Source organism: Pelmatolapia mariae, linkage group LG1 (genome assembly GCF_036321145.2).
Source record: "Pelmatolapia mariae isolate MD_Pm_ZW linkage group LG1, Pm_UMD_F_2, whole genome shotgun sequence".
NCBI classification, from domain to species: Eukaryota; Metazoa; Chordata; class Actinopteri; order Cichliformes; family Cichlidae; genus Pelmatolapia; species Pelmatolapia mariae.
In genome coordinates this window covers 40,838,312-40,854,392 of record NC_086227.1, presented here as the reverse complement: position 1 = coordinate 40,854,392, position 16,081 = coordinate 40,838,312, and positions in this window count along the sequence as shown.

The window sequence follows — 16,081 nt, the reverse complement described above, 5'->3', positions numbered from 1 at the left end:
TGGATACAGATCGCTAACCAGGCTTGACAGCATGGCACCCTCGTTTTTACCAAAGCTAAGCTCTGCTCAGCACCATGTTTGTGCACTCTTTATCAGACCTACTCTGTACTGTTTACCTTTAGCAACCAAACCACTGACTGATATGTTTATGAATCCTTGTATGAAATTTATTAGAAATTCACTAGTTCCAGGTCTTTGCTTGGATCACTTCATGCATATACACGGCTGTCCTCAGTGCCATGTGGGCACATTGTAGCAGCATAGCATTTAGTAGCATTGTGGGTAAGTACAGGTGGGAGTGGTGAAGGTGTGCAGGAGATGATTGTGTGTGGGAGGCAGGATGAAGGATGAACGGGGAGTTCTGAAGACTGGGATGAAGGGCACAGAGAGAGAGGAGAGAGCAACTGACAGCAAAAGAGATAAAGACTGGTGATGGACAAGTCTCATCCTTTCTCTGACGGCTTCATCAATAGCCCGAGGACTCGCACACTCGCACACACACAGATCCGTCTCTTGTGATCGACAGCTAGCAGGTGCCGGGTGAATGAAGTTGTCAGGCTGCTGCTGATCAGCTGCGCGTTGCCGTAACAGCAGCTGAAGGCTCGGCTTGACGCTTCGCTGCATCTGAAGGTGAGCTCTTGTTTTGTTGAACATGTGTTTCTGTTTATGTGACGGAGGCTTTAAGATTAAATCACACTTTTCCTCTCTAAATTATTATGTAGCACATTTAACTATAAAACAAGCCTGTCATGAAGATGAGCGGCAACATGAAGGAGGTGGTCACAGGGGAGACTAACGCCCCGCACCAGGGCTGGTTAACACTTTACACTGTGATAAAGTAACGCACACTGACGGGTTGAACTTAAACATGACACGCACACAGGGCTGACTTCAGTTAAACTCCATCAGTGTGGCAGTTTACAACCTATCTGGGTCCTTGGTTGTCTTTCCTGTATTTTATTGTGTCAGGACCTGTAAAAGAAGAACTTGATTCACAGATACAACCAGTGCAAGTTGGAATGTGTATTAGCAAACATAAACAGTCTTATTATTGCATGGACTAAGCTATGAGTATGAATTACTGCTCCTGGAAATGCGCCTGTCTCCTGTGAACCTCGATGAAACCTCCGAGACACAAAATCATTCAAGTCTGTCCGTCGTGTCTGATAAGAATACGCAGCATGAGGACTGGCACTTCTCAGCAGAGATCTGAGAAGTGTCGCAGGTCAGCGCCCTCTGCTGGTCAGACGTGCAGCTGCGTCAGGAAAAAGATTGTAACTCTAACCCTTCCAACTTACTTCACTTTGTGAACCTTGTTATACCAGTGAACAAACAGAGTGAAGCATGCACGATTACCTCCATATGTAACAACACGATGGTGACCACATATTTGTGTGGGTCATGTGTGCACGCTGGGGGTGATAATTGATTACAGTCCCCCACTCTTGCTCTGCCTTCCCTTCCACACATCTCTGCTGTGACGCTGTTTCTCCCCGTTAAAACCACCAAAGAGGTCATGTGACTGGATTGCTTTCCATCACTGCCATCAGGATTGCTCTAAAATTTATGGAAGTATTTTATAAGAGATGAACATCCATCTAGTTTCTCGCTCTTCAGCGAAGAACCCGAGCTATTTAAACTGCTCCACGCAAGACAGGAGCTCCTCCGTGACCTGGACTGGCATGCCGCCCGTCTGTGGCTGAGGGCCTCGGACTTGGAGTTCTCGAGAAGATGCCACAGACTGATGTGGATTATAATAAGGATTTTTGTAGATCCTGGGATGATGTTTGTGGCTTTGACACATTTCCTGGACGCTTGCTTACTCCTGTCTTCACCTTTCTTTTCATATTTAGTCTTAAGTCTTTACTTCCTCTCTCTTCTTCCCACGTTGTCACACCGTATTGTTCTTTGTGCTATTCAGACCTCTTTGATTTCTTCCCAACTTCCTCCCTTCCTTCCTTAGCCTTTAGTTAATTCCTCCTGTCTGTGTTAGCTACCTTATTAATTTTTCTTCATTTATTTTTTCCTTTTATCCTCTTCCTTCTTCCTTTTCCATTTTCACCCCGTTATGTCCTCCCCCCACCCTCTTCCTCTTCTGCCTGCCCACTGCTTTGTTCTTTTTATTCCTCTCGTTCTCCACATACATCTCACCCTCTCTGCTCTGCCTCTAATTGGGCTTTGAAGAGTTAACATTGAGATATGATATCCCATTCTGTGTTGCCTCCAGATATCTGTTAAAAAGGCACAGGCAGCACTCTCTATCACAGCTCAGACGCCAGATGTTGCTTGCATCTCCTCTCATTGCAGATGTAATGGGCCTGAATGCTGCAGTTTGTGACTTCACTGGCATCCATCCTGTGCGATGCAGCACCAGAGGAAAAACATGAGAGAGAGGGAGAGATGTAATTATCCTCCATTATCACTAAGTCTTTATTTCCCCCAGCAGCAGAAGGAAATCTCGTGTAGAAATGACAGCTATCAAAGTAAAGATGGGCGTTTTGTTTCAGACTCGAGATCTGCGGCAGTGCCATTGTTTAGCTCACTGAGTGCAGTGTGTGTGTCTGAGGTTATGGTGGTAAATACTAACACTGACATTTTTAGGCTAAAACTGAGAAAACACATAAAATGCAGTCTTTGTTTTGTGTGAATATGATTCTCATCTCTGTTTTTAGGTACAGGTGATGGTTCACGAGATGATGCCTACAGTCTGTATCGAATCAGTTATCCAATTCAATTTTATTTATATAGCGCCAAATCACAACAACAGTCGCCTCAAGGCGCTTTATATTGTACAGTAGATCGTACAATAATAGATACAGAGAAAAACCCAACAATCATATGACCCCCTATGAGCAAGCACTTTGGCGACAGTGGGAAGGAAAAACTCCCTTTTAACAGGAAGAAACCTCCGGCAGAACCAGGCTCAAGGAGGGGCGGGGCCATCTGCTGTGATTGGTTGGGGTGAGAGAAGGAAAACAGGATAAAGACATGCTGTGGAAGAGAGACAGAGATTAATAACAGGTATGATTCAGTGCAGAGAGGTCTGTTAACACATAGTGAGTGAGAAAGGTGACTGGAAAGGAAAAACTCAATGCATCATGGGAATCCCCTGGCAGCCTACGTCTATTGCAGCATAACTAAGGGAGGATTCAGGGTCACCTGGTCCAGCCCTAACTATATGCTTTAGCAAAAAGGAAAGTTTGAAGCCTAATCTTAAAAGTAGAGATAGTGTCTGTCTCCTGAATCCAAACTGGAAGCTGGTTCCACAGAAGAGGGGCCTGAAAACTGAAGGCTCTGCCTCCCATTCTACTTTTAAATACTCTAGGAACAACAAGTAAGCCTGCAGTGTGAGAGCGAAGTGCTCTAATAGGGTGATATGGTACTACATGGTCATTAAGATAAGATGGGGCCTGATTATTTAAGACCTTGTATGTGAGGAGCAGGATTTTGAATTCTGGATTTAACAGGAAGCCAATGAAGGGAAGTCAATACAGGAGAAATCTGCTCTCTTTTTCTAGTCCCTGTCAGGACTCTTGCTGCAGCATTTTGGATTAACTGAAGGCTTTTCAGGGAGTTTTTAGGACTTCCTGATAATAATGAATTACAGTAGTCCAGCCTGGAAGTAATAAATGCATGAACTAGTTTTTCAGCGTCCCTCTGAGTCAGGATATTTCTAACTTTAGAGATGTTGCACAAATGGAAGAAAGCAGTCTTACATATTTGTTTAATATGTGCATTGAAGGACATGTCCTGGTCAAAAATGACTCCAAGGTTCCTCACAGCATTACTGGAGGCCAAGGTAATGCCATCCAGAGGAAGAATCTGGTTAGATACCATATTTCTAAGATTTTCAGGGCCGAGTACAATAACCTCAGTTTGATCTGAATTAAGAAGCAGAAAGTTAGCGGCCATCCAGGTCTTTATGTCTTTAAGACATTCCTGCAGTTTAACTACCGTAATTCCCGGACTACAGAGCGCACCTGATTAAACGCCGCATGCTCTAATTTTAGAAAGAAAATCAATTTTGTACTTGTACAGGCCGCACCGGATTTTAAACCGTATGCGTTTCACTCGTAATATGAGATATTTACAGAAATATTACACGTGAGGATTTTTAACGTTTAATTTAATCCGTAAGGTAACATAAACATGGTAACATAAACGTTATGGTAACATACAAAAATACATACTGCAAATGCTTTTTTTTCTCGAATAGCGCCTGTAACACGGCTACCTTTAAGTATACGTACGTATCAGTAACACACAAATTACGTTGCTTATGTTTTTTTTACGGAACAGTGCACAAACAACATTACAACGTCTCTTAACAACCGGTAAAAACATATACCGTATATATACTACTTATCAATTTTATTGGTCTACTGTTACCAGGCAAAATGTTTTTGGCCGCATGAAAAAAAAAATGCATTAGCCGCACGTCAGTATAAGCCGCAGTGTTCACAGTGTGGGAAAAAAGTAGCGGCTTATGACCCGAAAACTACGGTAATTGGTGTGTGTTATCTGGCTTCATGGACAGATAGAGCTGGGTGTCATCTGCATAGCAGTGTAAATGTATGCTATGTCTTCTGATGATACTGCCTAAGGGAAGCATGTATAATGTAAACAGAATTGGTCCTAGCACTGAACCCTGTGGAACTCCATAATTAACCTCAGTGTGTGAAGAGGACTCTCCATTTACTTGAACAAATTGGAGTCTATTAGATAGATATGATACAAACCACTGCAGCGCAGTACCTGTAATACCTACAGCGTGTTCTAATCGCTCTAATAGGATATTATGGTCGACAGTATCGAACGCTGCACTAAGGTCTAGCAGGACAAGCACAGAGATGAATCCACTGTCAGAGGCCATAAGAAGATCATTTGTAACCTTCACTAAAGCTGTTTCTGTGCTGTGATGAGCTCTGAAACCTGACTGAAACTCTTCAAATAAGCCATTCCTCTGCAGATGATCTGTTAGCTGTTTGACAACTACTCTTTCAAGGATGTTTGATATGAAAGGAAGGTTGGAGATTGGCCTATAATTAGCTAAGACAGCTGGGTCTAGAGATGCTTTTTGAGTAAAGGTTTAACTACAGCCAGCTTGAAGGCCTGTGGTATATAGCTGATTATTAGAGATAGGTTGATCATATTTAAGATTGAAGCATTAATTAATGGCAGGACTTGTTTGAGCAGTTTTGTAGGAATGGGGTCTAAAAGACACGTTGATGGTTTGGAGGAAGTAATTATTGAAGTTAACTCAGAAAGATCAATTGGAGAAAAAGAGTCTAAATGAATATCAATGGTACTGAAAGTAGCTGTAGATAATATTACATCTGTGGGATGATTATTGGTAATTTTTTCTCTAATGATTAAAATTTTATTTCTGAAGAAGTTCATGAAGTCATTACCAGTTTACGTTAAAGGGATGGTTGGCTCAACAGAGCTTTGACTGTTTGTCAGCCTGGCTACAGTGCTGAAGAGAAACCTGGGGTTGTTCTTATTTTCTTCAATCAGTGACGAATAGTAAGATGTTCTGGCTTTGCGGAGGGCTTTCTTATAAAGCAACAAACTATTTCTCCAGGCTAAATGATGATCCTCTAAATTTGTGACACGCCATTTCCTCTCCAGCTTACGAGTTATCTGCTTTAGGCTACGTGTTTGAGAATTATACCACGGAGTCAGGGACTTCGGATTTGAGGAGCTACAGTATCCAGAGTCGTACGCAGTGAGGAGGTAAAATTATTAACAAGATAATCGACCTCTGTTGGAGTAGCGTTCAGATAGCTGCTCTGCTCTATGTTGGTACAGGGCATTGAAGATGATAATAGTGGGTGGATTATATTCTTTAACTTAGTTACAGCGCTTTCAGAAAGACATCTACTGTGATAAAGTCTACTCTCCACTGCTGTGTAATCAATTATTGTAAATGTAAATGTTATCAGGAAATGATCAGACAGCAGAGGGTTTTCAGGAAACACTGTGAAATGTTCAGTTTCTATGCCATATGTTAAAACAAGATCTAGAGTGTGATTAAAGTGGTGGGTGGGTTCTTTTACACTTTGAGAGAAGCCAATTGAGTCTAATAACAGATTGAATGCCATGTTGAGGCTGTCATTTTTAGCATCTACATGGATGTTAAAATCACCCACAATAATTATTTTATCTGAGCTGAGCACTAAATCAGATAAAAAGGCTTTCAAATGAATTAAAAGTCTATCTGGGTCTTTGGTTGATTAATAGGCTGGTGTGAAAAATTGCTGCCACACCGCCTCCTCGGCCTGTGCTGTGGTTAGAATGACACGGGGGTGTTGATTCATTTAAACTAACATAATCATCCGGCTGCAACCAGGTTTCTGTAAGCCAGAGTAAATCGATTTGTTGATCAATTATTAAGTCATGTACTAACAGAGACTTGGAGGAGAGAGACCTAATATTTAATAATCCACATTTCACTGTTTTACTCTTTGGTTCAGATGTGGATACTGTATTGTTCTTTCTTTGTCATTTTAGTTTGTTTTTTGTCTGTTTGGGAGCTTACACAGTCTCATTGGAGATGGGGTTTTGGGGGGGGGGGGGGTAACAGGAGGAGAGAAGCTGCAGAGCGGCATGTAAGACTGCAACTCTGCTTCCTGGTCCCAACTCTGGATAGTTGGGAACAACAACTGGACTGTGAACAACTGACATCTGCTTAGTGTTGTGCTGAAGGAGAAGAATCAATAACCATGAATGCAGGTAACAGCAATAAAGAACACCAAGTCAGTACCACCATCCACCCAACTGCTAATCCAGTACATCCAACCGCTAATCCAATACATCCACCTGCTAATCCATAACATTAAACCGCTACTCCAATACATCCAACCATCCAACCGCTACTCCAATACATCCAACCGCTACTCCAATACATCCAACCGCTAATCCAATACATCCAACCATCCAACCGCTAATCCAATACATCCAACCATCCAACCGCTAATCCAATACATCTAACCATCCAACCTCTAATCCAATACATCCAACCATCCAACCGCTAATCCAATACATCCAACCATCCAACCTCTAATCCAATACATCCAACCATCCAACCGCTAATCCAATATAGCCAACCATCCAAACGCTAATCCAATACAGCCAACCATCCAAATACTAATCCAATACATCCAAGCATCCAACCTCTAATCCAAAACAGCCAACCAACCGCTAATCCAATACAGCCAACCAACCGCTAATCCAATACAACCAACCAACCGCTAATCCAATACAGCCAACCAACCGCTAATCCAATACAGCCAACCAACCACTAATCCAATACAGCCAACCAACCGCTAATCCAATACAGCCATCCAACCGCTAATCCAGTACAGCCAACCAACCGCTAATCCAATACAGCCAACCAACCGCTAATTCAATACAGCCAACCGCTAATCCAATACAGCCAACCGCTGATCCAATATATCCAACCGCTGATCCAATATATCCAACCGCTAATCCAATACATCCAACCGCTGATCCAATATATCCAACCGCTGATCCAGTATATCCAACCGCTAATCTAATACGTCCAACCATCCAACCACTAATTCAATACATCCAACCGCTAATCCAATAGTTCCAACCATCCAACCGCTAATCCAATATAGCCAACCATCCAAACGCTAATCCAATACAGCCAACCATCCAAATACTAATCCAATACATCCAAGCATCCAACCTCTAATCCAAAACAGCCAACCAACCGCTAATCCAATACAGCCAACCAACCGCTAATCCAATACAGCCAACCGCTAATCCAATACAGCCAACCGCTGATCCAATATATCCAACCGCTAATCCAATACATCCAACCACTGATCCAATATATCCAACCATCCAACTGCTGATCTAATACAGCCAGCCAATAATCCAGTACATCCAACCGCTGATCCAATATATCCAACCACTAATCCAATATATCCAACCACTAATCCAATATATCCAACCGCTGATCCAATATATCCAACCGCTGATCCAATATATCCAACCGCTAATCTAATACGTCCAACCATCCAACCACTAATTCAATACATCCAACCGCTAATCCAATAGTTCCAACCATCCAACCTCTAATCCAATATAGCCAACTGCTAATCCAATATATCCAACCGCTGATCCAATATATCCAAGCACTAATCTAATACGTCCAACCATCCAACCACTAATCCAATACGTCCAACCGCTGATCCAATACATCCATCCGCTAATCCAATAATCCAACCATCCAGCCGCTAATCCAATAAATCCAACCGCTAATCCAGTACATCCAACCGCTAATCCAATACATCCAACCATCCAACCTCTAATTCAATATAGCCAACTGCTAATCCAATACGTCCAACCATCCAACTGTTAATCTAATACATCCACCCGCTTATCCAATACTTCCAACCATCCAGCTGCTTATCCAATATATCCAACTGCTGATCCAATATATCCATCAGCTAATCCAATATATCCTACCGCTAATCCAACTATCCAGTATATCCACCCATCCAACCGCTAATCTAATACAGCCAGCTGCTAATCCAATATATCCACCCGCTAATCCAATATATCCACCCATCCAACCTGGGAGTAAGGGGGAGTAAAATTTTTTTGAGTGACAGGTATATTTTTTAATATTATGTAACCACAAAACCAACTGATCGTGATATTTAAATTCTTAGCAGTTTAGTGCAGGACAAACTCGTTTCCTTGTCGTTCTGTGGTGAATTTACAGTGAAGCTCTGTGTTGGGCTGGTGCACACCAGCTGTGGCTGTCATGGTCACATAAATTGTATCAGGGCTGAATTTGAATTTAAGCTGATGATGCCTAGATTCATCCGCTGAATTCCACCTTCCTACCAACTGTATAGTGCTGAGTACAGAGCCAGTACGAAGCAGTGTACTCTCAGTGTAGAGGGTGAAATCAGCTAAGATAACTACTGCTGAGTAGAGTGCTTACATTTAATTGTATTCAGTGTGTAGAGGCTGCAGGTCAGCTGATCACAGCATGTACAAAAAGAGAATCTGTGTACATGCTGTATGTTGTTATTATATTATTATAGCAGAAGGTTTAGTTAGTTTTGCACAGAAGTACCTAGTGTAAACGTCCTGCAAAGAGCTGCTTTTACTTACATTTCAAAGCCGGTACTTTTTCTTTTTAACTTGAGTAATGACGCTGAATCTTTACTACAACTTTTACTGCAGTACCTTTTAACAAAAGTATCTGTATTTCTGTTAAAGTAAAGGATGTTGGTGCTTTTGCCGTCTCTAATTACAGTGAAAAAGTGTGTTTGGACAGTTTGAGTCCACTGACCAGGTCGTGGGTTAGAAGCTGGTTGCGATAATGGTGCAGGTTCGAGGAGCTGCGCTCTCCTGTTGTTCTGCTAAAAGAGTTAGCACTCTGTGCTAAGGTTAGCTGGCTAATTATGGCCCCAGATCAAAAACAGTTTTTTTGTTTTCCCACAGTAATTTCTTCTCTCTGTGTGTGTTAACTGTTTTCAAGCCTGCAAGCATTGTGAGTTTCCTCAGTACAATGTTTCTGCGTGTAAAAGGTTAGGGAGCGCCTAAGCAGCAGTATTTTATACCCCGAGGTATTAACTATCTGTTTGTCATGCACAACCTCAGCCGCAGCAGACGACGAATAAATCTCTCCGTCCGCGCCGCTGTTATTCCGCTTCACATTTGATCTCGGAGGATGTGGTCACAGACAATCAAAATCATAATTATGGATACAGTGCAGCGAGGGGGACGTTTTAAAAATGGTTCCGAGGTGACCAGCGTTCATCTATTTATTTTTATAGGGGTCTCAGCTCGAGCAACGAACTTGATTTATTTCTCTCTGCTTTTAAGGGTGCAAGACCCAGACATTCAGAAATGAAGTGGAACGCTGCTAAGAATTTCAAATGCACTTTTAATACATCCCCCTCATATTGACGTTTAGGTGGGAATCAGTCTTTTTTATTTCTGTCATTTCTAGCAGAAGCTGTGTGTGTGTGTGTGTGTGTGTGTGTGTGTGTGTGTGTGTGTGTGTGTGTGTGTGTGTGTGTGTGTGTGTGTGGCAACATTTATTTCCCCTCATCGTCTGCTGAAAGTGAGTGGGGAGGTGTGGGGAGGGTGGAAGTGTAATGGTAATCATTTTTTTGTGACTGCGCCCAGGGTCTGAAGTGGCTGTTGCAGAGGACTTTTAGATTGATCTTACAGCATGCGTATATACACACACACACACACACACCCTGAAGAAGATATGCTATATGGATCGCATCCATCCCCCTCTGCTTGCCCTCCCTCCATGCTGCCATTTGATTAATGATCCAAATATGTGAATAAAAATATCAAAACAACTCGTCAAACCCAGGGGTTCCAGAGACGAAACAGCTTAAGGACGAAAGTACAGAATAATGACACACACACACACACACATATATATATGTGTATGAATATATATATTTTTTAGTGAACATTACATTTTGTGGCCTTGTTTTTAATTTCCATCTCAGATATTTATTTTTCCTCCCAGATGTAGGGTAATTATGGAGAAGAGCAACGGTTCAACACCACGTGTGACAGAGTGAGGAAGAGTAGTTGTTGTGGGCTTTGTTGGATTTAAAGTACGGGGCTTAGGTGCACCGTTTAAATGTTTTTATGTATGAGGAGCCCCCCGGTGAGCGCGCGGGTGCTTAATTCACAGTGGTGACGCTATCACCACGTCTTCTAACACAGCAGACCGCTAATTGACATTTTCATTAACAGCAAATTTATGTTCCTATTTCTGTGTGTGATAATGACCATTTCCCGAGCAGTGCTATGGGCTCTGCTAATGGACATGGGATAAAGGCAGAAACTTGTTTAATTATGATGGGAGGGCAAAGGAGAGACATCGTACCCCGAACCATGACAGTCAGAGAAGATCCAGGAAATGCAGGGACACAAACTCCTCTTCATCACATCAGCAGGGACTGACAATCAGGAACGTCATGGATTCTCCCAGGATCCACTGGTTAATAAACTCGCTGACTAACTGGATTAACATGTATGAGATGATTTGTTTTTGTGCACCTCGCGGGTTAAGGTTTCTCCCTGCGGCCACCTTTGCACAGGGATGTTTGTGCACATGGAGGAGAAGCTGCTGATCTTCAGTCAGACCGAAGTGTGTTGTATTTGTACCACCAGGTGTTAAAGCGGGATTTGGCAGGTGGGAGAACCCCAGCTTCCAGTGTAGCAGTGCAGCATGAAACAAAGAAATCACATGATCAGTCACATGACCAGCCTGCACAGCTCTGTGCAGGCTGTGGTCAGCTGACCTGCTGCGGCTCTTCGCTTTACTGGTCTCTATGGATTTAGCCAGCAAAATTCAACAACACATAAGCAGATGTTACACGTGCTGTCACAGCTGCTTTCCAACCATACACACATGAAAACAGGCCAAACTAACCAGCGTGATGAGCTTCGGTTAAAACTAAAGGACTGCTGCAGCTGATCCCACCCAACGATCTGCTCTGCACCATCACCATACTGCAAATAAATCAGTTTATCCTGCACTCAAATTTAAAATAACACAAAATCTGTCTTTAATTGGTTTTTAAAGACCTTTTACAGCAAGGAATAAGAGGGTGACTTATTCCTTGCAGCAGCATGTCATGTATCCAGTAAAACAGTGGTGTCAAACCTATTTTACATGGCAAGCCACTTTGATCTTACAGCCAGGCCAGTGAAACACTCCTTTCTGTCAGTGTGAAGAAGTCACATGTTTAACTGCTTTTCTGCATGCTAAAGAAAAAGCTGCTGTGACAAAGAAGGAAATCTGTCAGCACGGCTCTTTGGACTTAAAAATGTAAGAAATAAATGTCTAAACCTGGAACATGAAGGCAAGGAACGCAGAGAACCTGACGAGGGACAGATGGAAAACAGACACCATGTATGGGGACACAGCTGGGACAAACTGACATAACGATGCAGGGGAAGCAAAACTAAAAACAGTGAACACGGGATCAGACACTGTCAAAATAAAACAGGAAACAACTAAGATGCAGACTAAGACACACGGTAGGCCCAGAGACCGGAGGACAGAAGCTGACATGAGGACGAGACGGACTGAGGAGGCAGAAGAATGAAACACTAGGAGAAGAACATGGGGACGGTTAAGGGAGACAAGACACAGAGACATGACTGAGACTCAGAACGAGGGACACGGAGAGAGAGACAAGACGGGGTGGGGAGAACATACATGGATGGACATGACCGACAGGGAAGGCATTTTAAAACGCTCTCCAAAAGTTGATTCTGTTCATCTGGACGTAGCGTTTTGTGGGAGAAACGTTTCGTCACTCATCCAAGTGACTTCTTCAGTCTCAGCTGACTGCAGGTTTCCCCAAATCTTATAAACAGGACATTTGCATAATGACTGAAACCAGCCCACTGAAGGAACAAAGGCCTGGGAGGTCAGTTCCTTGATCATTAATATGCAAATTCTCATGACCATTGATCAACAACCACTGATCAAAACTCACTGATCAACAACCACTGATCAATGGTCATGAGTACCATTCACAGAGAGTTGGGGAATGGCTGCAATCACAGCATTGTAAGATGGTGACAGATGTACCCTTAGGCCCCCTCCTCGATTCAGAGATGGTCTTTCCCTTTTAATGTAAATGGCCTCCTTGACTCCGCCCTCAAACCAGCGTTCCTCCCTGTCCAGGATGTGTACATCCTCATCATTGAAAGAGTGTCCACTGGCCTGTAGGTGTAAATAGACTGCAGAGTCCTGGCCTGACGAGGTAGCTCTTCTGTGTTGTAGCCAGAGGTTGTTTGGTTTCCCCGATGTATAAATCCTGGCGATCCTCCTGGCACTTAACAGCGTACACTATGTTACTCTGTTTGTGTCGGGGGACCCGATCCTTGGGGTGGACCACTTTTTGGCGCAGCGTGTTTTGGGGTTTAAAAGCCACAGAGACCCGGTGTTTAGAAAAAATGCGTCTCAGCTGCTCCGATACTCCTGACACATATGGGATCACTACAGGTTTTCTCTTAATCGGTGTGTAACTTTGCCAAAACAATGTGGGACTCTGTAGTTTTCTCTGGTCCCCTCCCCAATCAGACCAGGAGTGACATGTTTAGCCGCATGTTCTCCTTAAATTGCTGGCTGTCTGAGTGGTGTCCCAGAAACGATGTGGGCTTCATAGATAATTGGCAAACCTTCTGGAGGAAACCTGGTCTTGTTAGGAGAGACGGCATCCATCCCACTTTGGATGGAGCAGCTTTCATTTCTAGAAATATGGACCAATTTATTAAACCCCCCAAAATATGACTATCCAGAGTTGGGACCAGGAAGCAGAGTTGCAGTCTTACACGCCTCTCTGCAGCTTCTCTCCTCCTGCTACCCCCCCAAAAACCCATCTCCATTGAGACTGTGTCAGCTCCCAAAAAGACAAAAAACAAACCAAAAACCAGCAATAAAAAACTTAAACATAAAAAATCAAAAAGAAAGAACAATACAGAATCCACATCTGAACCAAAGAGTAAAACAGTGAAATGTGGATTATTAAATATTAGGTCTCTCTCCTCCAAGTCTCTGTTAGTACATGACTTAATAATTGACCAACAAATCGATTTACTCTGCCTTACAGAAACCTGGTTGCAGCAGGATGATTATGTTAGTTTAAATGAATCAACACCCCCGAGTCATTCTAACTATCAGAAACCTCGAAGCACAGGCCGAGGGGGCGGTGTGGCAGCAATTTTTCACACCAGTCTATTAATTAACGAAAGACCAAGACAGACTTTTAATTCATTTGAAAGCCTGATGCTTAGCCTTGTCCAACCCAGCTGTAAAACTCAGAAACCAGTCTTACTTGTTATCATCTATCGTCCACCTGGGCCTTACAGAGTTTCTGTCTGATTTCTCAGACTTTTTATCTGATTTAGTGCTCAGCTCAGATAAAATAATTATTGTGGGTGATTTTAACATCCATGTAGATGCTAAAAATGACAGCCTCAACATTGCATTTAATCTGTTATTAGACTCAATTGGCTTCTCTCAAAATGTAAAAGAACCCACCCACCACTTTAATCACACTCTAGATCTTGTTTTAACATATGGCATAGAAACTGAACATTTAACAGTGTTTCCTGAAAACCCTCTGCTGTCTGATCATTTCCTGATAACATTTACATTTACAATGATTGATTACACAGCAATGGAGAGTAGACTTCATCACAGTAGATGTCTTTCTGAAAGTGCTGTAACTAAGTTTAAGAATATAATCCACCCACTGTTATCATCTTCAATGCCCTGTACCAACACAGAGCAGAGCAGCTATCTGAACGCTACTCCAACAGAGGTCGATTATCTTGTTAATAATTTTACCTCCTCACTACGTACGACTCTGGATACTGTAGCTCCTGTGAAAACTAAGGCCTCAAATCAGAAGTCCCTGACTCCGTGGTATAATTCTCAAACACGTAGCCTAAAGCAGATAACTCGTAAGCTGGAGAGGAAATGGCGTGTCACAAATTTAGAGGATCATCATTTAGCCTGGAGAAATAGTTTGCTGCTTTATAAGAAAGCCCTCCGCAAAGCCAGAACATCTTACTATTCATCACTGATTGAAGAAAATAAGAACAACCCCAGGTTTCTCTTCAGCACTGTAGCCAGGCTGACAAACAGTCAGAGCTCTGTTGAGCCAACCATCCCTTTAACGTTAACTAGTAATGACTTCATGAACTTCTTCAGAAATAAAATTTTTATCATTAGAGAAAAAATTACCAATAATCATCCCACAGATGTAATATTATCTACAGCTGCTTTTAGTACCATTGATGTTAAGTTAGACTCTTTTTCTCCAATCGATCTTTCTGAGTTAACTTCAATAATTTATTCCTCCAAACCATCAACGTGTCTTTTAGACCCCATTCCTACAACACTGCTTAAAGAAGTCCTGCCATTAATTAATTCTTCAATCTTAAATATAATCAACCTATCTCTAATAATTGGCTATGTACCACAGGCCTTCAAGGTGGCTGTAGTTAAACCCTTACTTAAAAAGCAATCTCTAGACCCAGCTGTCTTAGCTAATTATAGGCCAATCTCCAACCTTCCTTTCATATCAAACATCCTTGAAAGAGTAGTTGTCAAACAGCTAACAGATCATCTGCAGAGGAATGGCTTATTTGAAGAGTTTCAGTCAGGTTTCAGAGCTCATCACAGCACAGAAACAGCTTTAGTGAAGGTTACAAATGATCTTCTTATGGCCTCTGACAGTGGACTCATCTCTGTGCTTGTCCTGCTAGACCTTAGTGCAGCGTTCGATACTGTTGATCATAATATCCTATTAGAGCGATTGGAACATGCTGTAGGTATTACAGGTACTGCGCTGCAGTGGTTTGTATCATATCTATCTAATAGACTCCAATTTGTTCAAGTAAATGAAGAGTCCTCTTCACACACTAAGGTCTATTATGGTGTTCCTCAGGGTTCAGTGCTAGGACCAATTCTGTTTACATTATACATGCTTCCCTTAGGCAGTATCATTAGAAGACATAGCATAAATTTTCACTGCTATGCAGATGATACGCAGCTCTATCTATCCATGAAGCCAGGTAACACACACCAATTAGTTAAACTGCAGGAATGTCTTAAAGACATAAAGACCTGGATGGCCGCTAACTTTCTGCTTCTTAATTCAGATAAAACTGAGGTTATTGTACTTGGCCCTGAAAATCTTAGAAATATGGTATCTAACCAGATTCTTACTCTGGATGGCATTACCTTGGCCTCCAGTAATGCTGTGAGGAACCTTGGAGTCATTTTTGACCAGGACATGTCCTTCAAGGCACATATTAAACAAATATGTAAGACTGCTTTCTTCCATTTGCGCAACATCTCTAAAATTAGAAATATCCTGTCTCAGAGTGATGCTGAAAAACTGGTTCATGCCTTCATTACTTCCAGGCTGGACGACTGTAATTCTTTATTATCAGGATGTCCTAAAAACTCCCTGAAAAGTCTTCAGCTAATCCAAAATGCTGCAGCAAGAGTCCTGACAGGGACTAGGAAGAG